Consider the following 25,012-nt stretch of genomic DNA (forward strand, 5'->3'; position numbering starts at 1 on the left):
CAAGTGTGACCTGCAGGGTAATGGAGGGAAGGAAACCTTATACCTCCTTTGGTAGAGACGTATCTCCACCCCACCACCCACACTTTAAAACATTGGTGTCAAATACTGGAAAGTAGTTGAGGGACAAATATTGAAATCATTCAAGTCATGGATTAGAGAGAAGTTAGGAGAAAAATATGCATTCAAATGAGAGTCGCAGTATCCCCATCGGGGGGAGCGCTAAGCAGGTAGCGGAGGGAAGGAGCCTTGCACCTTCTTTGGTAGAGATGTATCTCCACCCATCATCCAGAGAAGATATTACTGAAAAAAAAAGATTCAAGGATTCATTTGAAGCTTGCTTGAGGGAAAGAAAGAAACCTCCCCACTGACTCTGGGAACTGTTGGTCCATGATAGTTCAAGGCGGAGCACTTGATGTAGCACTGAGAACCTTGATGAGTTGGTTCTCTCTTACATTTATGCTGGACTGTTACTGTTCAAGAAGCACAGGATTCAAGAGTACCAGTTCCACTTTGAATGCTTCTCCACTTTGGCCATGGCCTTTCAATCCACATCAGTCAGAAAGATCACATTGTGTCGCACATCACCCACCTGCTCCACCAGTCAGGGGTTCAATTCTAGCCACTATCTGTAAGGAGTTTGTACGTTCTCCCCATGACCATGTGGGTTTTCTATGGGTCCTCCGGTTTCCTCCCACGTTGCAAAGACGTGCAGATCAAGGCAGGTAAGCTATGAGCATGCTATATTGGTACCGGAAGTATGGTGACACCTGTGGGACATGCACATGTTTGGGCTGTGTTGGTCATTGACACAAATGGTGTATTTCACTGTATGGTCTGATGTACATGTAACAAATAAAGCTAATCTTTAATTTTAAGTACACTCAAAGACTGAACACCCATCACCCAGTGTGGTGCGATATCCCATCTCTTTCATAAACTCTGTGGTGTGCTGTACAGCGTTGGATTTCTAGATTTCCCAAGCACCTGTATCTACTAGTTGTTATCTTAACTAGAGCCGTTAAGTCCTTATGCTTTCTGTTCAATCTTGACAAGCTAATTGTGACTGGCACAGGTTTCACACATTCTGTGATTATTTATAGCAGATGCTCAGTTAGTGCTTATCGTGGGGGTCCTTGTATGTGCTTCAAGAATGATTTGTCTTATTGTATCGCTTGGTCAGGCTACCAAAGTTCAGTTGGAGTTCCAATGAATGAACCCTTGTTTCTGTCTCAAAGTGGGAGTTTTTTATGCCCCTGCACTTGGGTTCAGTTGTCTGACAGTGCCAATCTCAGTTTGAACAGGTTTCTCCTCATCTTGGTCCTATTTTTCAAATATGGCTAACCTTAACCTTGTGCTCCCTCGCTCCAGCTTCTCCCTTCTGGAAGAAATATGGCACGTCAGGATCCACTCTGTCAGCCCTGGAATCTTCACAGATTCAATGGGTTCACCTCTCTTTTAAACCCCACTTGTGATGGACAAAGTGTTGGAATTGGTTAAGGAAAGAAGGCTAGAATGGTGGAGATTTTCTAGACTTTCTGAAGCCATTTAGTTGCCTCTCTGTTTTAGAATTAAATGATATTGTGAACATAACTCACAGAGCCATAGAACACTTTAAGACCATAACTCATAGGAGCGGAATTGGGCCATTTGGCCCATCAAGTCTGCTCTGCCATTCTATCGTGGCTGATTTATTATCCCTGTAAACCCCATTCCTCCCGCCTTCTCCTGTTTATCTTTGACACCTTGATTAATCAAGAACCTATCAACTTCTGTGCAGTTTTTTTGTTGTAAGGCCATTAGCCATCTGTGACAGTGAATTACACAGATTCACCACCGCCTAGGTAAAGCAATTTTTTCTCATCTCTGTTCTAAATTGACGTCCCTCAATCCTGAGGCTGTGTTCTCTGGTCCTAGACTCCCCCACTATAGGAAATATCCTCCCCATATCCACTTTATCTAGGCCTTTCAATCTTTGATAGGGTTCAGTGAGATTCCCCCTCATTCTTCTAAACCCCAGCAAGTACAGGGCCAGAGCCAACAAACGGTTCTTGTAAGTTAACTCTTACATTCCTGGGATCATTCTGGTGAAACTCCTCTAAACCCTTTCCAAATCCTGCACATCTTTTCTTGGATAAACTGCTCACAATGCTCCATATGGTTTGACCAATACCTTTTAAAGCCTTTATATTACATCCTTGATTTTGTGTTCTAGTCCTTTTCAAATAAATGCTGACACTGTATTTGCCGTCCTTACCACCGATTCAACCTTTAGGGAACCCTACCTGAGGACTCCGAGTCCCTTTGCCCTTCTGATTTGTGGATTTTCTGCCCATTTAGTAAATAGTACCCACCTTTTATTTCTTTTGCCAAAGTGCATGACCATGCACTTCCCAACACCAGATTCCATTTGCCCCTACTTGTAGAGATCTGTTTTCATTTTGACACAAAAGAGTCTTTCCCTGTTGATCAGTGTGAAAAAAGCCTAATTAAATCCACCATGATTCAATGTTATAAAGCATGAAAACTTCCAAGGGGAGATAAATACTTTTTGTATGGCAGAGGGGAAGAAGCTGTTCCTGAATCATTGAGTGTGTGCCTTCAGCCATCTGTACCTTCTCCTTAATGGTAACAATGAAAGCAGGGCATGCCCTGTGTGGCCCCGACTAATTTTACAACTCTCCGCAGCTTACTTCAATCCTGTGCGGTAGCCTCCCTATACCAGATGCTGATGCAGCCAGTTAGAATGCTCCCCATGGTACATTTGTAAATGTTTTTGAGTGTTTTTGATGAGAAACCAAATCTCCTCAAACCTTTAATGAAATATATCTGCATCGATATGTTGGGTCTAGGTTAGATCCTCAGAAGTATTAACACAGACAGACATACTTTATTGATCCCGAGGGAAATTGGGTTTCATTACAGTTGCACCAACCAAGAATAGTGTAGAAATATAGCAATATAAAACCATAAATAATTAAATAATAATAAGTAAATTATGCCGTGGAAATAAGTCCAGGACCAGCCTATTGGCTGAGGGTGTCTGACACTCTGAGGGAGGAGTTGTAAAGTTTGATGGCCACAGGTAGGAATGACTTCCTATGACGCTCAGTGTTACATCTTGGTGGAATGAGTCTCTGGCTGAACATACTCCTGTGCCTAACCAGTACATTATGGAGTGGATGGGAGACATTGTCCAAGATGGCATGCAACTTGGACAGCATCCTCTTTTCAGACACCACAGTCAGAGAGTCCAGTTCCACCCCCACAACATCACTGGCCTTACAAATGAGTTTGTTGATTCTGTTGGTGTCTGCTACCCTCAGCCTGCTGCCCCAGCACACAACAGTAAACATGTTAGCACTGGCCACCACAGACTCGTAGAACATCCTCAGCATCGACCGGCAGATGTTAAAGGATCTCATTCTCTTCAGGAAGTAGAGACGGCTCTGACCCATCTTGTAGACAGCCTCAGTGTTCTTTGACCAGTCCAGCTTATTGTCAATAAATAAAACACCCAGGATCTTGAAATTGCTCACTCTCTCTACTTCCGATCCCTCTATGGGAACTGGTGTGTGTTCCCTCATCTTACCCTTTCTGAAGTCCACAATCAGCATTTTCGTCTTACTGATGCTGAGTGCCAGGTTGTTGGTACATCGCACTCTTACATGCCCTCTTGTCACCATCTGAGATTCTGCAAGCAGTGGTTGTATCATCAATAAATTTACAGATGTTATTTGAGCTGAGCCTAGCCACACAGTCGCGTGTGTTTAAATACAACTCAAATGAGTGTATAAGCGTGATCTTTCCCGTATTTCTCCCAGCAATTGTTGAGATAAACTTCACAATCCCACATGAAACAACAACACCAGCCTCATTATGGGTTAAAAGAGTGGTGGAACAAATATGAATGCACATTTTCCATGTTAAGTGATTCATCTCTCCGGAGTGTTTTGAGGGTGGACTTTTAAGAAATAAAAAAGTACATTGAATTATGATGTCATGTGGAAACAATTTTTCAGTCCGAGTTGTTACCATACACATGTTACAGCTCCTAAGATGAATGAATTACACAAAGTGGAAAAAAAATCTTAATGCGCATTATTAAAACATAATGTCTGCAACTGAGCCAAAAATTGCAAAGAGAGCAGTGGTGTAATGCACAAGTTTAGCAGCCAATGTTCAAATGTGCCTTCCTAATATATAACATAGCTGGTTGCTGTTTGACAGAAAGACTGATAGACTAAATTAGAGCTGTTAAATGGCATCTGCTTAATGTTGGGTGATCTTTTGTCTAAGTGACACCATCCCAAGAGGTTTTGTTTTGGAAATCTTTTTCTGTGGGCTGCCTTTCTGAAGTCTACCAGCTGAGACATTTCTTCCATTCAATAAATCACTTTAACCCTTGTGCTGTCCGCCAGAGTGCAAGCTCTCTGCTTGGACAATGCCATGGTAGATTGCTGAACACCAGCCAGTCTTTGATTCAAGGGATTTGGGCGGAACGTGCTCATGTAGACTTCTGAGCTGATCCAGAGCTATAAAATTTAAGGGCTATAGTGACATTGTAATTAGCAGGAGCACTCCAAAGGTCCTGACCAATGTTGTCAACGCTATTAAAAGTACCACCCCACCCACCCATCGTCCTCCTCACCTGGTCTCACCTATCACCTTCTAGCTTGTCCTCGTCCTCCTCTTCCTCCCCCCACCTTCTTCCACCTCCTTTCCAGTCCTGATGGAGGGTCTCAGCCTAATCGTCGTCTCTTTATTACTCTCCAAAGATGCGGCCTAACCTGCTGAGTTCCTCCAGCATTTTGTGTGTGTTAATTTAACGTTCTCACTCTGTGTTCTATTCCCATGATGCCCTCACCGTCAACCTCATTTCTACAACCTTCCCACTGTCTGAATTCCTTCCTTTCTGAGCCTCCCACAGAGCGCAGTGGGTTTTTTTTGTTGTTGTGTTAGACATACTTGTTCCTTCAGCAGCTGGGCATTGATGACTGGAGTTTGTTTTCCAGATCTCCCAACCCTTCTCGTTCTTTAAGATCCCTCTTTTGGCTTACTGCTGTGCTTCCTCATAAGACCGTAAGTCGTAGGTGCAGAATTTGGCCATTTGGCCCATCAAGTCTGACCTGCCATTCCATCATGGCTGATTTATCATCCCATAAAGCTTTAAGACTAAAAGACATTTAGTATTGTGCAAAAGTCTTATTAGGGAAAAGATTCCCCTCTCCCTGCCCCCTTCCTACTCTCAGTCCACAATAGAGACCCAGATCAGAATCAGGTTTATCATCACTCACGTGTCATAAAATTTGTTTATTTTTGTGACAGCAGTACAGCGCAATACATAAAATTACTACTGTGCTATGCAGAAGTCTTAGGCACCCTAGCTATATATTTGTGCCTGAGACTTTTGCACTGTATGAGCAGAGTTTTGCCATTTGCCCCATTGAGTCTGCTTCACCAATCTATTATGGCTGATTTATTAAAATCCTCCTCAGTTCCATTCTCCTGCCTTCTCCCTAAAACCTTTGAAGCCCTTGCTGATCAAGAACCTGTCGACCTCCTCTTTAAATATAACCATTATCCTTCTTAGCCCCGTTCTCCTGGCCTCTCTTTGTAACCTTACAAATCGCGAACCTATTAACCACCACTTTTAAGTGCACTGCATGACTTGGGCCTTCACATAGGAATTTGAAATCCTTAAGCATGTAGGACCTTGGTCAAATTTCTGTCACAAAGCATAGTTATATCTCTATTCCTCAGTAATCTGTTTTTGCAAATCAGACATATTTTCACAATGATATGGATTTGTGTTAGGGCCACAGTGGATGACCGGATGGATGGATGGATGGACAAACAAACAGATGGATTGACTGATGGATGGATGGACTGATGGGTGGATGGATAAACGGATGGATGGACGGACAGACAAACAGATGGATTGACTGACAGATGATTGGACAGATGGACTGATGGGTGGATGGATGAACGGATGGATGGACAGACAAGCAGATGGATTGACTGATGGATGATTGGACAGATGGACTGATGGGTAGATGGATGAACGGATGGATGGACAGACAAACAGATGGATTGACTGATGGATGGATGGACTGATGGGTGGATGGATAAACAGATGGATGGACGGATGGATGATTGGACAGATGGACTGATGGGTGGATGGATGAACGGATGTATGGATGGACAGACAAACAGATGGATTGACTGATGGATGGACTGATGGGTGGATGGATTGACGGACGGCCAAACGGGTGGACTGATGGATGGATAAATGGACAGATTTGAAAATGTCTGAATTTCACTTCCTTTGTCTCATCTGTTGTGGCTTGAGCTTTTACAGTATCACACCCTTGTGAGTGTGGTCCCTGCAGAAATGGAGTTATATACTGACACAGGACATAGCTTACTCTGTAGCAGGGAACCAGGAGCTGCATCAGTGCATCTTCTTCCTCAAAAGGCTTAGTAAATTCAGATGTACCATAGAGACTATTTTACCAACAGTACTATGCAAAAGTTTTAGGCATAAGTAAAAAAAAATCTGTAAAGTGAAGTTACTTCCAAAAATAATGAAATAAAAAGTTTCTGAATATCAAAAAAAATTATAAAGAGCAGTAAACAGTAAATAATGAAATCAAATCAATGCTTGAACCACCCTTTGCCTTTAGAACTGCATCAGTTCTCTTAGGTACAGTGTCGTGCAGTTTTATAAGAAAATTAGATGGTAGGTTGTTCCAAGTATCCTAGAGAGCCTGACAAAGTTCTTCAGCAGACTTTGGCTGTCTCCCTTGCTTCTGTCTCTCCAGGTAATCCCAGCCAGCCTTGATGATGTTAAGATCAGGACTCTATCCAGACCATACCATCTGAAACCATATAAATAAATCTTTTGCACAGTATTGTCCATGCATGGTAGCTGCTTTGGTGGAGAATGCAAGGAACTGCAGAGAGTTGAGGACACACTCAGTCCATCATGAAAACTGGAATTGGTTTATTTTTGTCACATACATCAGAATACGTTGAAAAGCTTGTTTTGCACTGCACTCTGTGTTCTGGTCATTCTGCATCCTCACTCCAGCTCACCTGCAAACTTCACTTGTACAACTTTCCAGTGTCTGAATTCCTCCATCTCTGAGCCTCCTACACAGTGCATTGAGCTAGTAAAACAATAATAAAACAGAATAAAGTATAAAAGCTTCTAGAAAAGTAGTGCAGGTAAATAACAAAGAGCAAGATCGTAATCAGCTTTCTCCCACTTTGCCCACCCCCTCGCTTTCCTGAGGCAGCAGGAATGGTAGGCAGAGTCAAAGACCCCTCCTACCCAGGTTATTTTCTCAGACTACCCCCCCCCCCCAACCTCACCATTTTAACTGGGCAGAAAATACAAAAGCTGAAAACACTCACCACGAGTTTTGAAAACACCTTAATTTCTACAGATGGACCGTTGAGAGCATTCTAACTGGCTGCTTCACCATCTGGTATGGTGGGGGGAGGGCGCGACTGCGCAGGATCGAAGGAAGCTGCAGAGAATTGTAAACTTAGTCAGCTCCATCATGGGCTGTGGCCTCTGTAGTATCCAGGACATCTTGAATGAGCTGTGCCTCAAAAAGGCGGCGTCCATCATTAAGGACCTTCATCACCCAGGATATGCCCTGTTCTTGTTGCTACCATCAGGAAGGAGGTACAGGAGCCTGAAGGCACACACTCAGCAATTCAGGAACAGCTGCTTCCTCTCTGCCATCTGATTTCTGAATGGACATTGAACCCATGAATACTACCTCACTACTTTTTTTAAATTTCTATATTTGCACTACTTATTTAATGTAACTATTTAATCTATATGCATACTGTAGTTCACGGTCTTTTTCTCTATTACCATGTATTGCATTGTACTCCTGCCGCAAAGATAACACATTTCACCAAGTATGCCGGTGGCGTTTAATCTGATTCTGATTCTATCCCACTGTTAAAAGACCGTGGGATGGACCTCTTGCATAATGATGATGAACTCTTGATCTCAGAAGCTACCTAGTCAATGACCTTACACCTTGTTTGTCTACCCACAGCGCCCTTCCTCTGTAGCTGTTACACAGTATTTGCTCCCTGATATTACTTTGTACTATCTCGATGTTCTTATGTTTTGCAAGCAACCTACCTGCTGCACCTGCCCATTCACCTCCTCCCTCACCTCAGCTCCACTCAGGGCCCCAAGCAGCCCCTCCAGGTGAGGCAACATTTCACCTGTGAATCTGCTGGGGTCATCTATTGTGTCCGGTGCTCCCGATTTGGCCTCCTCTACATCGGTGAGACCCGGCGTAAATTGAGGGACCGCTTCATTGAGCACCTCTGCTCCACCCACCAAAAGTGGAACTTCCTGTAGGCCAAATAGTTTAATTTTGACTCCCACTCTGACACGTCGATCCATGGCTTCCTATTGTGCTAATATGAGGCCACCTTCAGGATGGAGGAACAACACCTTATATTTCATCTGGCTAACCTCAAACCTGATGGCATGAATTTTGATTTCTCCTTCTGGTAAAAAAAAATTTCATTTCCCCTCCCCTTTTCTTCTGTTCCCCACAATGGCCTCTTACCTCGTCTCACTGGCTTTATCATCTCCCCAAAAGCCCCTTCCTCCTTCCCCTTTCTCCTACGGTCCACTTCCCTCTCCTATCAGATTCCTTCTTCTCCAGCCCTTTACCTTTCCAACCCACCCAGCCTCACCAATCATCTTCAAGTTAGCCTCCTTCCCTCTCTCCCCTCCCCCCACTTTTTTTATTCTGGTGTCTTCCGCCTTCGTTTCTCAGTCCTGAAGGAGGGTCTGGGCCGGAAAAGTCGACTGTTTATTAATTTCCATAGATGCTGCCTGACCTGCTGAGTTCCTCCAGCACCGTGTGTGTGTGTGTTGCTCTGGATCTCCACCATCCGCGGATTTGCTTGTCTTTATGTTTTTTGAATGCTCTGTCTGGATGGCACGCAAAACTAAGATTGTTCACAGTCTCTTGATGCATGTAATAATCATAAGCCAACTAAACAAGTGAAAATGCTGCGAGTGACGTCACTGATACACACTGAGTGGCAGGCAGGGCACTGGGGAGTGCTGTAGAACAAAGTGGTCTAAGGACACGTCCATAATTCATCGAAAGTGGTCACAGGTCGATAGGGTCATGAAGAAGGCTTTTGGTACATTGGCCTTCATAAATCAAAGCAGTAAGTACAGTAGTTGGGTGTTATGTTGAAGTTCTAAAAGAAGTTGGTCGAGCCTAATTTGGAGTATTGTGTGCAGTTTTGGTCACAAACCTGCAGGAAGGAAAGATGTAAATAAGGTTGAAAGAGTGCAGAGAAAGTTTACAAGGACATTGCAAAGACTGGAGGACCTGAGTTATGAGTAAAGATCAAATAGGTTGCGACTTAATCCTTGGAATGTAAAAGACTGAGGGGAAGATATGATGCAAAACTATGAGGGATACCCACTCATAAGGTAAATGCAAGCAGGCTTTTTCCATTGAGGTTGGGTAAGACTACAACTGGAGGTCTTGGGTTAAGGGTGAAAGGTGAAAAGTTTAAGGGGAACAAGAAGGGAAACTTCTTCACTCAGAGGGTGGAGAGAGTGTGGAATGAGCTGCCAGTGCACGTGGTGCATGTGAGCTCAATTTCAACATTTAAGAGAAATTTGGATAGGTACATGGATGGTAGGGGTATGAAGGGCTGTCGTGTGGTGCAGGTCGATGGGAGTAGGCAGTTTAAATAGATTGATACAGACTAGATGAATTGAAAGGCATGTTTCTGTGTTGTACTTTTCTGTGACACTATGCCCTCTCAATGTTTCTTTATCCTTTCCCTATGTTTGTATGTTCTTTTGTGATTGTGTGGATTTCCTCTGGGTGCTCTGATTTCCTCCTACATTCTAAAGGCATATGGGTTAATTAGTTGTGGGTGCGCTGTGTTGGCGGTAGACTCTTGCGGGCTGCCCCCACCGCATCCTCGGACTGTGTTGGTCGTTGACGAAAACAAGGATTAAATGTACCTGTGATAAATAAAGCTAGTCAGAAAAAGAAAGATAACAATTCTTATCTCATGGAGATCTTCTTAAATCCACACCTGTGATTAAACAAAGGCATAATGAGTCTTTTGGAAGACATTCATCAATACATTTGGTCTGTTTATCCAATAAATCTCTGGTTTCTGCAGTGTTCCTGTCTTCTGAGAGAAATTTATATACAATTTATAAAAGGCAACATCTGTAATGGGAAACACTCTGCTACTTAATAGCAATGATAGAGCTTTGGTTAATCCTGCTTGTTACTTTATCATTTGTTATTTTACATCAGTTCTCCGGGTTAATCTCTGCTAGCAGTGATGTTAGTCGGCACATCCTGAAGTCAATTAAAATGCTCAGTGTCGAGAAGCAGTTTGATCATCGTCTGTAAATTTCTGGCTCCTTACTTTGGCACGTGACCAGATTATCAATGCAGAAATTCATTTCAGCAACTTGGATGGAATTTGGCTGCACAGAAGTTATCTTTTATTTTTTTAATTTAGAGTTACACCCCGGTAATAGGCCCATGTGGCCCAACAAGCCTGTGCTACATTGGCATGGTAACGTAGTGGTTAGCACAACACTTTACAATACCAGCAACAAGGGTTCAATTCCCACCTCTTCCTTTAAGGAGTTTGTACGCTCTCCCTGTGACTGTGTGGATTTCCTCCTGGTGTTCCGGTTGCTTCCCACAGCCCAAAATTGTACCGCTTGGTAGGTTAATTGGTCTTTGTAAATTGCACCGTGATTAGGCAAGGCTTAACTTCAAAGTTCAAAGTACATTTACTATCAAAGTTTATACAACTTTGTACAACTTTTAAGAGATTCGTCTCTTAACAGGCAGCCACAAAACAAAGACGCTGATAAAACCCATATATATATGTAAAAAAGGGAGACTGTCCAACACCCAATGTGCACAGAATTAAAACCATGTCATGCCCATAAAAAAAAGAACCCATATAAAATAAAATAATAAAACAACCTATATAAAAGACCATTGTACACCCAATGTGCAAAGAAAAAAAAAACATCATGCAGAGAGTAGATGCAAACAAATAGTGTTTCTGAACTGAAGTCCACGAAGAGAGTCCCATAGTTCAGCGTAGAGCCGAGTAAACATTATGGAGCAGCGATCTGAACCGGTCCATCCCTCACCTCGGGTCCCGATACCCTGACCGTTTCAATCTCCGTCTGAACATCAGGGTTCTGCTGCTTCAAGCAGCAACTTTTTCACCCAGAGAGTGGTGGATATGTGGAATGCTCTGCCCCAGAAGGCAGTGGAGGCCAAGTCTCTGGATGCTTTCAAGAGAGAGTTAGATGGAGCTCTTATAGATAGCGGGGTCAAGGGATATGGGGAGAGGGCAGGAACGGGGTACTGACTGTGTATGATCAGCCATGATCACAGTGAATGACGGTGCTGGCTAGAAGGGCCGAATGGCCTACTCCTGCACCTACTGTCTATTGTCTATTATTGTCAAACTGAACCAGCCCGTACCTCACCTCGGGCATCAACACCCTGACCTTTCCAATCTGACCCGGCGTTTAATTCTCCGTCTAAATGACGGGCTCTGCTGCTTGGATATTCCGGACTTCACCTCCTCGTTTCGGCCTGTAAATCTCCCTCTGGAGATCGTCTACAGTCACGTCGATACGCTCTGGGGCTTGGACCCCGCAGCTTCGATTCGGCCTGTGCTTGATCTTCATGCTCTTCCACGCGTCTTGCTTCTGCTACATTGAACTGCCTCTAGGTCTAAAGGGAAGTTGTAGACTTATTGCTCATGATGATGATTTGCCAGAAAAAGTGGGGTTAACAAAGTATTTAGTTGCTTCATTAGCCATCAGCCAGAAGTCACTGAAGTTCACCAGCGCCATCTTAAACTGGAAATTGTTGGGGGGGGTGGGTTGCTGGGCAGTGCAGCTCTACTTCCCGCTGTATGACAATAAATAAATTGCACCTGTGTGACTAATTAACCTGCTAATCCATATATCTTGGGAACGTGGGAGGAAATCGCAGCAGATGGGGGAGATCCACAAGGTCATAGTGAGAATTACAGACAGTGGTGGGTATTGAACCCGGGTCACTGGCACTGCAATAGCATCACTTTAACCATTACGCCACTGTGCCGCCTGTATCTTATAACCATATTACAATTACAGCACGGAAACAGGCCATCTTGGCCCTTCTAGTCCGTGCCGAATGCTTACTCTCACCTAATCCCACTGGCCTGCACTCAGCCCATAACCCTCCATTCCTTTCCTCTCCATATACCTATCCAATTTTACTTTAAATGACAATACCGAACCTGCCTCTACCACTTCTACTGGAAGCTTGTTCCACACAGCTACCACTCTCTGAGTAAAGAAATTCCCCCTCGTGTTACCCCTAAACTTTTGCCCCTTAACCCTCAACTCATGTCCTCTTGTTTGAATCTCCCCTACTCTCAGTGGAAAAAGCATATCCATGTCAACTCTATCTATCCCTCTCATTATTTTAAATACCTCTATCAAGTCCCCCCTCAACTTTCTACGCTCCAAAGAATAAAGACCTAACTTGTTCAACCGTTCTCCATCTTCATGCAAACCAATAGACCGTGCAGCTTGAAACAAGATTGAAGATTATGTTATTTCTAGTGCACAAGTGTAAAGACAAGCAAATGGTTGTTACTCCGGATCAGATACAGCACAAAAAAAAGCATAGTAACATAAATAACACAATGATAATAAAAAGTACAATAAATATAAATACATTGGACATACAATCAATATTAAATAGATAGATTGATTGTATGTCCATTAAGAGACACTAGGCACAGGAGTACCTGTTGTAACTTGCCCTTCACCCTTGGTTTAATTGTTTTTTTTTAAACTTTTTTTATTGTTTTCAAATAGTTACAGAATAAAAGTGTATGAGAAAAAAAATGTTACCCAGCCCCCCTCCCCTTAACCCCTCCCCCCTAACACCCCTAAAAAAAAAGAAAGAGAAAAAAAAAGGAATGCCTGGATATTGGAAGATCCCCACACGCTCCACGGAGTTCGTAATAACTTTAGTGTATGCATTTATTTCTTTCCCCAAGTAACCAATTATTTCATCTTCGGAGCACCTATATATTTAATCCTGTCTTTTGTAAATAAGGGCGCCAAATTTTCAAAAATGTTTCATATTTATCTCTTAAATTGTAAGTGATTTTTTCAAGTGGAATACAGCCATAAATTTCGTTCTTCCAACGATCTATACTTAGATATGTATCCGATTTCCAAGTCACTGCAATAGCTTTTTTGGCTACTGCCAATGCAATTTTTATAAATTCTTTCTGATATTTATTCAATCTGGATATCGGTTTTATCCCTTCAATATTACCTAGTAAAAGTAATGTTGGGTTGTGTGGAAGTTGTATTCCAATGATTTGTTCCAGTAAAACTCTTAAATTTGTCCAAAAAGGTTGAATTTTGGAGCAAGACCAAGTAGAATGTAAAAAAGTACCAATTTCTTGGTTACATTGAAAACACTGATCAGATAGATTTGGGTTTAATTTGTTTATTTTTTGTGGTGTAATATATAGTTGATGTAAAAAATTGTATTGCACTAATCTTAATCGAACGTTTATTGTATTTGTCATACTCTCAAGACATAGTCTTGACCAGTTTTTTTCTTCAATTTTGATATTCAAATCACTTTCCCATTTTTGTCTTGACTTATGGACTCCTTGTTTAATTGCCTGTTTTTGAATCAAATTATACATACAAGAGATAAATTTTTTAATCTTTCCTTTTTGAATTAAAGTTTCTATTTCATTGGGTTTCGGTAGTAACATTGTTTGACCTAGCTTTTCTCTTAAATAAGCCCTTAGTTGAAAGTAACAAAAAAGAGTGTTGTTTGATACTTTATATTTATTCTTTAATTGATCAAATGACATTAATATACCTCCTTCAAAACAATCTCCTATATATCTAATCCCTTTTTGAAACCAATTATATAAAAGTTGATTATCCATTGTAAAAGGAATAAGTCTATTTTGGATTAAAGATCTCTTTGCTAATAAGGATTTCTTTGTCTCATCGTCAACATTTATCTTATTCCATAAGGTTTAATTGTTTGTATCTCTTGGTGATATGTATGCCATTCATTTTACCAACCTCTGCTCCTTCTGACCTGTTTATCCCTCTTTGATTTCTTCATCATCTCTTTTCACATTTTATTCTTCACATCGCACTATTTGCGCTGCCGTCTGTAAGGAGTTTACAGGTTCTCCCAGTGATCGAGTCGATTTCCTCTGGGTGTGCCGCTTTCCTCCCACGTTCCAAAGGTGTATGGGTTAGTCGGTTAATGGGTCACCTGAGTGCAATTGGGCAGTGATGTTTCATTAGAGCATGTTACCCCGCTACTATCTCAAAATAAATACGATGAGCATAGAAACATAGAAAATAGGTGCAAGAGTAGGCCATTTGGCCCTTCGAGCCTGCACCGCCATTCAGTACGATCATGGCTGATCATCCAACTCAGAACCCTGTACCTGCTTTCTCTCCATACCCCCTGATCCCTTTAGTCACAAGGGCCATATCTAACTTCCTCTTAAATATAGCCAATGAACCGGCCTCAACTGTTTCCTGTGGCAGAGAATTCCACAGATCCACAAAGCATTTCTTGCTTTGTATCCACAAAGACACTCAGTAGGTAGTGTTCTTTGTCCCACTAGAGGGCAAAAATCAGGCGCAGCTAAGAATCTGTTGGAGGGGGTCAGCAGGTGAAGCAGCATCTGAGGGAAGAAAGGCATTTTGGTTCAAAGTCCCACATTGTTCCGCCCTACAGATCTGCTTGACCTGATGAGTTGCTCCAGCAGATGATGACTTCACTTTTAAGTATCTTCATTTTCTTCTATCTCAAAAGACTTAGGCTGATGTTCCAATGAGATGAAATGTCAATCACAGGCCTTGACTGCACTTTATGGTGCGTATAAAACAAAACCTTGCTGCTTATTTTTAAGAGATAGAAAATTTCCCCTCATTATTAAAACATATGAGGTTATTCGTCCATTATTTTTGTTTATAGGACTTCACTGCATGCCCGTTACTGCTGTATTTTCGATTCAGATTTATCTCCCATCCCTCCATGCACTTACACTCCACACTCCACACCTCACACCTACACAGTCACAGTCACAGTCTGACTGTCTGACTGTGTTCCCATGTGTCCTGCTGTTACCTAGAAGAGTTCCTCGTGCCGAGAGTCACTTTGTCACTTTATCATTTCCTGTCAGAGTCACCTAATGTTCAGATACTCCTGCACCTCACCTCACTGTGTGTACAGACAATCCGTCTGGGTATATAAGCTAATCTTATGTATGAGGGGTGATGCATCTTGTTCTATCTTAGGCCACAAACTTATCAATCACCCCGATGAGTTATTAACTTCAAACTTTCTGCATAATCACTCAGAGTTTAACTGCACGTGCAGAGTTTAACATCGGTAGCTGAGCGAAGGGCGCTGAGTAGGCTACGGTCAATTATGGATAACTCTGAACATCCTCTACATAGCACCATCCAGAGACAGAGAAGCAGTTTCAGCGACAGGTTACTATCGATGCAATGCTCCTCAGACAGGATGAAGAGGTCAATACTCCCCAATGCCATTAGGCTTTACAATTCTACCGCCAGGACTTAAGAACTTTTTAAAAGCTATTATTAATGCTTTTTGAGATAGTGATTTAGATGCATATCATATTTTTTACTGAGTTAAGTATTGTATATAATTAGTTTTGCTACAACAAGTGTATGGGACATTGGAAAAAAAGTTGAATTTCCCCATGGGGATGAATAAAGTATCTATCTATCTATGTAATGAGAGCTGTATAACTCATCTCCTTCCACCTTAGGCCACAAACTTATCAATCGCCTCATCTGTGGACACTTTCTGGGGTCCAAGATCCGTATGCTCCACGACTGCTGGACTAAGTGTGTAAATGTAGGAGGGGACTATGTTGAAAAATAAATGTGTTAGGTTTTCTAAAATTGACTTCTTCTACCTTAGGCCACGAACTTATCAATCACCCCTCGTATATACAGTCTCACTTAAACAATTATTGTGTTTTTATGCTTATTGTGTGTCTTTTTGTGCTGCATCAGATCCAGAGTAACAATCATTTTGTTCTCCTTTACACTTGTGTACTGAAGATTGAAAATAAATGATCTTGAATCTTGAACTTATGACAGGTACATTGGAACATGCATTGTTTGTGTTGGCGACCAGCTCAGCCTAAGGATGTGCTGGGGGCAGCCTGCACGCGTCAGTACACATTGTGGTGCCAACATAGCATGCCCACCTTGTTGAAAAGAACAACGTATATGACAATCTTGAATAAGACTTTGTAATTGACTGTACAATTTTTCTCGAGACAGTGACAGGTGTGCTATTAATATAAAGCTATTATTTTCACTTAACCACTTTATTCATGACCAGCATTTAGTTCATTTTCAAACTCACCGGCTCCTTGGATTTCACATTTACCTCGAGTTCATTTATCGTCTCCTGATTATATCCACCACAGCTTCTCCCCTGGTATAGACGGCTGTAGATGGTTCTTCTTTATCAAGCTGCTTTCCATCATACAACACTTCCGAGCATTTACTTAATTGCAAAATCTCACCGGTCTGAAGTTTTCCAAACTTCTCACACTTGTCAGTTTGTATTTCTGTGTTTTTTTTTGCTGCCCTATCTGCTTGTCCATTGCAAGATTGCTTTCCAATCTTGAAGCTCACACATTAATTCAGTGGTGTCCCTAATCTTGCCACTCAATTTCCTATTTGTCTTCCTATTTAAAATAATCAAAAATAATTCACAGCAGGGATTCCCAACCTGGGGTCCATGGGCCCCTTGGTTAATGGTAAGACTCACTGGCATTATGTTGACTTTTTGCCACATGAGGAGATCATGGCAGAAGTCTGACCAAGCATGTAGGTTCTAAGAAGATTATACAATTAGGAAGATGTAAAGTCAGATTTACAGATGAATTTCAGAGCTTAGGAACTCGGCATTTGAGGGCATGACCTTTGGGAACGGTCAAGACTTACTTTCAAGGACTCACAACTCATGTTCTCAGTATTATTCATTTACTTATTTATTATCATTATTATTTTTGTATTTGCACAGATCGTCTTCTTCTGCACATTGGTTTGTTGTCAGTCTTTGTGCATAGTTTTTCATTGATTCTGTTGTGTGCCTGTGAATGCCAGCAAGAAAATGAATCTCAGTATTGTATTTGGTGACATATATGTACTTTGATAATAAATTTACTGTGAACTTTGAACAAATGCGTACCTTGATAATACATTTACTTTGTACTTTGAGGCCAGAATTGTGAGAATGGATTTCTAGGAGATTTTTAAGATTAGTGATTCTTCAGAGAGAGCGGGTTGAAATTACGGAGAGAATTTGCAAACAAGAATGGGAATTTTAGATTCGAAAAATTTGCTTATCTGGGCCCGAGCACTTCAGCATCTCACGGTATGTGATGGCATGGTTTTTGATGGGCTCATCTTCACTGAACACAGAACAAGGAGGGCCAGATAGAAATCTGAAAGTGCTGAAGGTGTAGAGCAGAGTTTCAGCAACACCTATGTTTGTGATGGGTACTTATTTATTGCTTCTCTTCCTTTGTTGTATGGGTTCTCCCTGCCCCTCTGTGGCTGGGATTGGGGGAGAGGGGAGCTCTCTCTGTCCCTCTGACTGCAGGATAGCCTGAATTGCCTACCATTCATGGCACCAACTTATAACTTCTCTCACTTGTCAGAAGTGTTGAATATCAGCCCATCTTGCATTATCCTCTGCCTTTCTGTTTTATCAGTAATCAGTTTAGGGAAAAAACATCCTCTGAATCATCAGTGTTTAGGCCATCAAAAATGCACTATTAATAGCTAGAAATCATTGCAACAATGGAAGCTTCCGTTTGTCAAAGTTCCGCCAAATTAATCTTTGTTGTATTTGCTATTCTTGTCTAATAATACATTGTAGCAGGAAATAAATGTATTTGAAATGTTAGGCACAGATTGAGTGGACAGCCAGAATATTCCCCAGGGTGAAAATGGCTAATGCAAGAAGGCATAATTTAACCATATAACTACATAATTTGAAGGTGATTGGAGGAAAGTATGGTGGGGGGATATCAGAGGTATGTTTCTTTTACACACAGAGTAGTGGGTGCTTGGAACACCTTGCTTGTGATGGTGGTAGAGGCAGATAATTTAGGGGCATTTAAGAGACTCAGACAGGCACATCTATGATGGAGAAATGGAGGGCTATGTTGGAGGGAAGGATTAGATTGTTCTTACAGTAGATTAAAGGGTCAGCATAATATCATGGGCCAAAGGGCCTGTACTGTGCTTTAATGTTCTATGACAAGAGGGTATCTGGGCTAGTGAAAATGAGACATGGTAGTGTAGTGGTTAGCACAATGCTTTACAGTACCAGTGATCCAGGTTCACCTCCTGTAAGAACTTTCTGCGTTCTCCCTGTGACCGTGTGGTTTTCCTTCAGGTGCTTCGGTTTCCTCCCACAGTTCAAAGATGTACCTGTTGGTAGGTTAATTGATCATTGTAAATTGTCCCGTGATTAGATAGGGTGAAATCGGGGATTGTTGGGTGGCAAGGCTCTTTTCTGTCTTTCAGTCATTGTTTTTTTCTCCCTGCTCTCATTCCCCTGTTTTGCTTCTCTCTTTACCTGTCTATTTCTCCTCTACTCTGTTAACTCTCTCTTTCTGCCCTCTCACTGGATTGTCAGGCTATGGGTTCCAACTCTATATACAGGATCAGATAGGATGTGACCAAAAATACTGACCTTTTACTCATGTAAGAGGATCTACTGTTCTAATTTCAGGAATGAACTGTCGGGGATTTTCCAAATTAAATCAAAACCATGTCTTTTCAGTTAACAAACAGTTTCTTTCTGCCCGAATAATATCCAGTGTAGAATGGTGGATTTGAGAACAATGTGCTTCCTGACGTCGCCAATTCTCCCAAGTGTGCGTGGATGAAACTGGTCCAAGGCGTATGATTATGTTGTGTCTTTTAGAAAGAAATTAGAGGGAAGGAAAAGTTTGAGGAAAGCACTTGTGCTCCACAATCCCACAATCTCCTTCTAAAGCTGTCTGCCAGAATAAATCTTGAGTCATGGTTCACACACAAAGATGACTAACAGCAACCTTTCTGCCAGTGTCATGTGAAGAAAGAAGGGTTTGGCCAAGGAGATACAGCGGGGGGTGGGTGTTAGAGCATTTTTTGGGATTAGCAAATTTAGCAAATATTTCAGCCACTAGTGTTCAGGTCTGAATATAGACTGCAGATTAAATCTAAAATGCAGCTCTGAACAATGGGTTCCTAAGAATCATGAACCATGGTTCATTGGAAGACCAGACGATGCTGATTTAAATTCATTTTTTGGGTGTCTGAAGTGTTGGTGCAAAGAGGGAGGTGTGATGGTTGTGTGTAGTTCAAAGGAAGCATTGTGGATGCATTGTGAATGTGAAACTGTCCTGAATTGAGTTTTGAGCATTTAAAATATCGTGCAGTCTTGGGTCAAGCCAACCTCTTCCTTCGAAAGGGTCTCGATATGAAGCCTGCTGTGTCTCATTTTATCGAATGAAGAGACTACCTCAGACCTACCAGTACTTCTCTCTGGTGACTTTGTTCACATGATAACATTTGGGTGGGGGGGGGGGGGGGTGGTTCTGATTTGCTTGTTTCATTCTTTCACTGGATGTGTTCATCCTGACTAGCCCACGTTTATTGTCTGTTTTGGAGGGATGTTGGGAAGTGACTATATTTGTCACGTTCACACATGTCCACAGCAAAACAAAACATCATTTCCTCTAGGGCCAAGGTGCAAAGCAAAGTAAGTACAGTCACACACAGCACATGATCCAGCACGTAGAGCCACAAAGCATTCACAAGTCCCTGAGTGGCATGGCCTAAAGATTGACAGGTTGTCAAAGTGTGAGGTGTATGTTTATGTAAGACGGTATAGTGTCACTGGCACTATTATAATAAAACAAGCAGTCGTATTAATGTGTGAAGCAGCAGCAATTAAAGATGAAAGTGACCGGTGCAGGATGAGAGAGTGCCTGTGAGTTGGGGGTGGAAGCTGGGCATTCAGACAGGGTGTTCATGGGCCTGGAATTAAACATTGGCCAGAAGTGAGATTACTTCTTTCCTTCCTTGAATGCCGATCCATTAATTTATGTTAATTCATTAACATTCCCAATTTTTAAAGATATTTAATTGGATTTTCCTGCTCTCCTGGAGGGATTTAAACTAATGTCTTTGGGCCAGTGTTCTTTAGCTGGGCTAGTGACGAGCTCACTCTGCTGCCGCTGGAGATGGGCAGAGGGGTAGCAGTGAGAAATGCTATACTTGGCCATGAAACATAGTGAATGGATGGAGAAAGTCCTACACTAAGACCTACACTTCCTTGCAGTCATTTGATTCTTGAATTAATCAGACAACCCCAACTGAAAAAAGGAAAACTGGAAGGCTGTGTGGGAGGGACGCATTTGATTGATCTTGGAGCAGGTTAAAAGGTCAGCACAACATTGTGGGCTGAAGGGCCTGTACTGTTCTGTGCTCTACCACAGTTTGGCAACACTAAGTCACTTCGCTGACTTTGCACTTAAATGGACCATTTTTTTCATTTGGATTGTGTTCTTCCTTATAAAAATCAGGTTTAATTTAGATTTTTCTTGCTTACGTGATGTTGTGTGCTTGTGATGCTGCTGCAAGTTAGTCTTTAAGTTGTGCTTGTACACATACAGTACTCTGCTTAAGTCTTAGGCACATACATGTAGCTAGGTTGCCCGAGACTTTTGCACAGTACCTATTTGTCAATGTGGAGCGGAGAGCGAGTTTGTAAATCTGCCGGGAGCGAAGGATGTTGGGAATGGCGAGGGAGGAGCACTGCGGGAGGGGTGTGGGACAGGTGGGAGAGGAGAAGTCCCAGGGGTGGGGGTGGCGCACACCCAGCCCTGAGATGCCAGGCAAGGTAATCTGGTTCTGAACAATTAGTTTATTGGTCATTCCAGAATTTATCTCCCTTCTCCCTTCCCCTTTCCCTTCCCTCTTTCCTAATCATGATTCCCCTCCCCATTCCCCTTCAGAATATGAAGACCCATATCAGAATCAAGTTTATCACCAATTATACATGTCATGAAATTTGTTCTTTGTTCGTGACAGCAGTACAGTGCAATACATAAAATTACTATAGTACTGTGCAAAAGTCTTAGGCACTCTGGCTATATATTAATGTGCTTAATACTTGCACAATACTGTAGCATTAAACCTAAGTTTGACTCTTTTGACTTTGAGAAAGGAAGTTTCTTATCCTGGAAAAGGACAGAAGTTTGCCAGCAGTTTTCTGGTTTGGAGTTCAGAAGGTATCTGCTTAAAGCATCGGAGTGCCCTGTGGTCCTTTGCAACCAACCTGTTTACACATGTTGACCTGTGGAGAGAAAACCAATATTGGCTTTTGGTTCATGTTAATTGAAGCCAATGTAAAGGCACTTCATGCTCTGTTTGATGTAATAACTGAAGAGTAAACACTGGCAGTGCTAGTCCGTAGTTTAGTGAAGGATTCAGCAGCACAGGAATAGCCTTCTCAAGGACTAGACATCCAAGATAGAATGCAGAACTCTGAAGATACCATGACATATCTGCTAAGCAAATTAGATTTTCAATTCTTATTGCTGTCTTTTCTGTGAGATTTGTAGTCTGCAGGTTTTCTCTGCATTTGGAAAAGAACAGTTATTTATCAGAAAGTACAGTGGGAAATGCTGATTTATGTTCAGTGTGCACAGAATTCTCTGCTTTGTTTGAAGTGGTAGTCAACTTGATGAAATAGCCATCTTGACAGAAGATTGTGGCTACTCCAACGCTTTCCAGAGAACCATATTGAGGTGACTGCTCCCTGTAATCGAAATAATTTCAATGGATATCCTAATAAAATCTAACTCCACACTGGGACTGAGGGCCTAATTTATAACCTGGTTTTATGACCTTACTGCATTACTCAGAGACACAGACACAGGAAGACATACACGCACAGAGACAAGTAGTGACGCACAAACACACAGACAAATGATTTAAGATGGGATGTTGGTTAGACACAGCAATGCCTTATTGACAGCAAACAAATCTACTAACTACTCTATTAATTACATTTTTTTCTGGACAATCACTGTAATCAATACCCTGTAATTTCCCATTTTGAACTGTGCTTTTGAACTGCCTGTATGACTGAGCATTTTTGTGGTGTTCTGGGCAATTTGGTGAAACAGGTGCAGTGTGGCGGTGCAGTGGGTACAGGCTAAATCAAGTCATTGGGGCCCAGTCCCAAGTGCAAGGAACAAGATGATGTTTGGCAAATTTAAAATTGAAAAGGTTGGGTACAGGTCAAATTGAACAGCACGACCTGGGCCTGTGGGTGAGGAACGAGCTGATGTTCCGCGAATTTAAGATTGAAAAGGTTGGGTACAGGCCGAGTTGAAGTGGCAGGGCCTGGGCCTGTGGGTGAGGAATGAGCCGATATTTGGCCAGTTTAAGTGCAGAGCCAGATTGAAGAGGTAGGGGTGTCGGGGCTGGAGGCGAGGGACAGACCGGTGTTCAGCTCGCTGCTCCACGAGGTTCACTTGTTTCTGCGCTGACCTGAGGCGGTGACCTGCAACTAACAGGCTCCTGGACAGGCTGCAGCGATGAACTGGTCTCGTGGCTGTGGACTCACTTTCATGAACATTAGTTCTGTGAGTTATTCGTTTACTTTTTATTGTTTCTTTTCTGCACATTGGGCCTTTGACAGCATTTTTTAATAGGTTCTATTGTGTTTCTTTGCTTAGTGGCTGCTTGTAAGGAGACAAATCTCAAGATTGTATATAGTACACATTCTTTGATAATAAATATACTTTGAACTTTGAACACATACTTGCACAGACACACACACAAACAAACACAGAGTTACAGGCACGCACAGACAAGCACACATGCGCATATATACACACACAGAGTTACAAACAGACACACACAGACAAAAACACACACGCAGAGTTACAGACAGACACAAACACACACATACAGAGTTACAGACACTCCTTCGGTTGTCCATCGGAACCCGATGAGGACATCCACTCCTTTAACGGTGAGATCTTTGATGACTATACAGTCCTATTCTGGACCCACAAGTTCTATTACAGCTGGGGCATGTACGCAGCGCGCGCGCACACACACACACACACACACACACACACACACACACACACACACACACACTCACACTCACACTCACACTCACACTCACACTCACACACTCACACTCACACTCACACTCACACTCACACTCACACTCACACTCACACTCACACTCACACTCACACTCACACACTCACACACACACACACACACACTCACACTCATTTAGTGTGAAGCACTGCTCTCGTGTTTGCCAAGACTACTTTTTACTGAGTATGCCCGCAAGAAAACGAATCTCATGGTTGTATATGGTGACATATATGTACTTTGATATGACCACCATATTACATTCTATACACTGAAACTCTACACCAAGCTGCCATAACAGTCTGAGTCTACTCAATCTGGGCTTATGGTAGGCAATGACTCTGTTGGACCATGATGTCTATGTGATCCAAAAGCTCTTTGGAAGCCAAGAAAGAGGCATAAAACGTTGCTTACAGTCGTTTTATGAAGTGTTACACAAATGAAGGATGAACAAAGAAAGACAAAGGAAAAAGCAGTCGTGGTTATCTCATACCCAGACCAGAGATGACATAAATTCCAGTGATAACAATTAACCTATAAGATAGCCAAATTCAAGAGGTATGACACCTGCTGTAGAAAACTAAAAAGCTTCTAGAAAAATACAGAAGCAACACTACCATGATTGCTGGAAAATTCACTGAATAATTAATTGTTCAGTGAAATTTCCAGCAATTACAGTACAGTTGCTTCTGTATTTTAAAACACTTTACAGTACCAGTGGCCTGGTGTCAATTCCCGCCACTGTCTGTAGGGAGTTTGTATGTTCTCTCCGTAACTGTGTCAGTTTCCTACGGGTGCTCCGGTTTCCTCCCACAGTCCAAAGACGTACCTGCTGGCAGGTTAATTGATCTTTGTAAATTGTCCTGTGATTAGGCTGGGATTAAATTGGGGGATTGCTGGGCAGTGAGGCACAAAGGGCTGGAAGGGCCTATTCCATGATGTATCTCAATAAGCAGTCAAATAAATAAATCAATATGTGATTATATAAAAATACAAGCAAGCACAGAGATGTTAAACTCCGAGGAAAATACAAGAAAATACAAATTCTGCACTTACACTTCACTTTACTCTAATGCTGACATTCATGATTTGAGATTGTTTTATATCATTTTCAATGAATGTGCAGAACGAAATAATTATTACTCCGGATCTGATGCAGCATAAAGGAAGCACAGTAAGATAAAGAACACAATAATAATAAAAAAACCAATAAATATAAATACATAAGATAGCTTATATACATCGACTGACTGAATGTCCATAAAGTGACGCTAGGCAGAGGAGTGTCTGTACATAAGGTGATTCTGATAGGAATTGATAAAGTAGTGGAGGTTAGGAGTGTGGGTAGGCCTTACTGCTAGGGAAAGTAACTGTTTTTGAGTCTGGCAGTCCTGGTGTGGACACTATGACCTTAGATCCACTTGGGATGATGATGACTTTAGATGCTGCAATGTCCTTCTCATTGTGTCTCATTTCCAAGCATCTTCCAGGGTAAATCATTGAGTGATTTTCCTGAGTAGTCTTCAATCAAAGTAAAAATTTACTACCTGTTATGCCTGCTGGTGTTTAGGGCAGCAATGAAGTTCCTCTGTTTCAGTCTGTTCTTGGCTACCCTGATAGTGTTCAGGGCTTCCATCATCGTGCCAATAGCTTCCT

At 42.0% G+C, this 25,012-nt stretch overlaps 1 protein-coding gene and 1 long non-coding RNA gene across 6 annotated transcripts in view; one reads left to right on the forward strand and one right to left on the reverse strand.

Annotated features, from left to right (window-relative positions):
• ralgps1 (Ral GEF with PH domain and SH3 binding motif 1) overlaps positions 1 to 25,012 on the forward strand; it is a 726,899-nt gene that overhangs the window by 277,363 nt on the left and 424,524 nt on the right. The gene's annotated exons all lie outside the window — the stretch shown is intronic.
• The window catches only part of LOC140731194 (uncharacterized), a 36,910-nt gene continuing 29,109 nt past the window's right edge, over positions 17,212 to 25,012 (reverse strand). Inside the window, exons 2-3 of the long non-coding RNA XR_012099745.1 lie at positions 18,510 to 18,613; positions 17,212 to 17,265 (exon numbers count right to left, since the gene is read on the reverse strand). This is a non-coding gene — a long non-coding RNA (uncharacterized lncRNA). The remainder of the gene's footprint in view (positions 17,266 to 18,509; positions 18,614 to 25,012) is intronic.

The sequence above is a fragment of the Hemitrygon akajei genome, chromosome 7 (genome assembly GCF_048418815.1).
Source record: "Hemitrygon akajei chromosome 7, sHemAka1.3, whole genome shotgun sequence".
Classification (NCBI taxonomy): Eukaryota; Metazoa; Chordata; class Chondrichthyes; order Myliobatiformes; family Dasyatidae; genus Hemitrygon; species Hemitrygon akajei.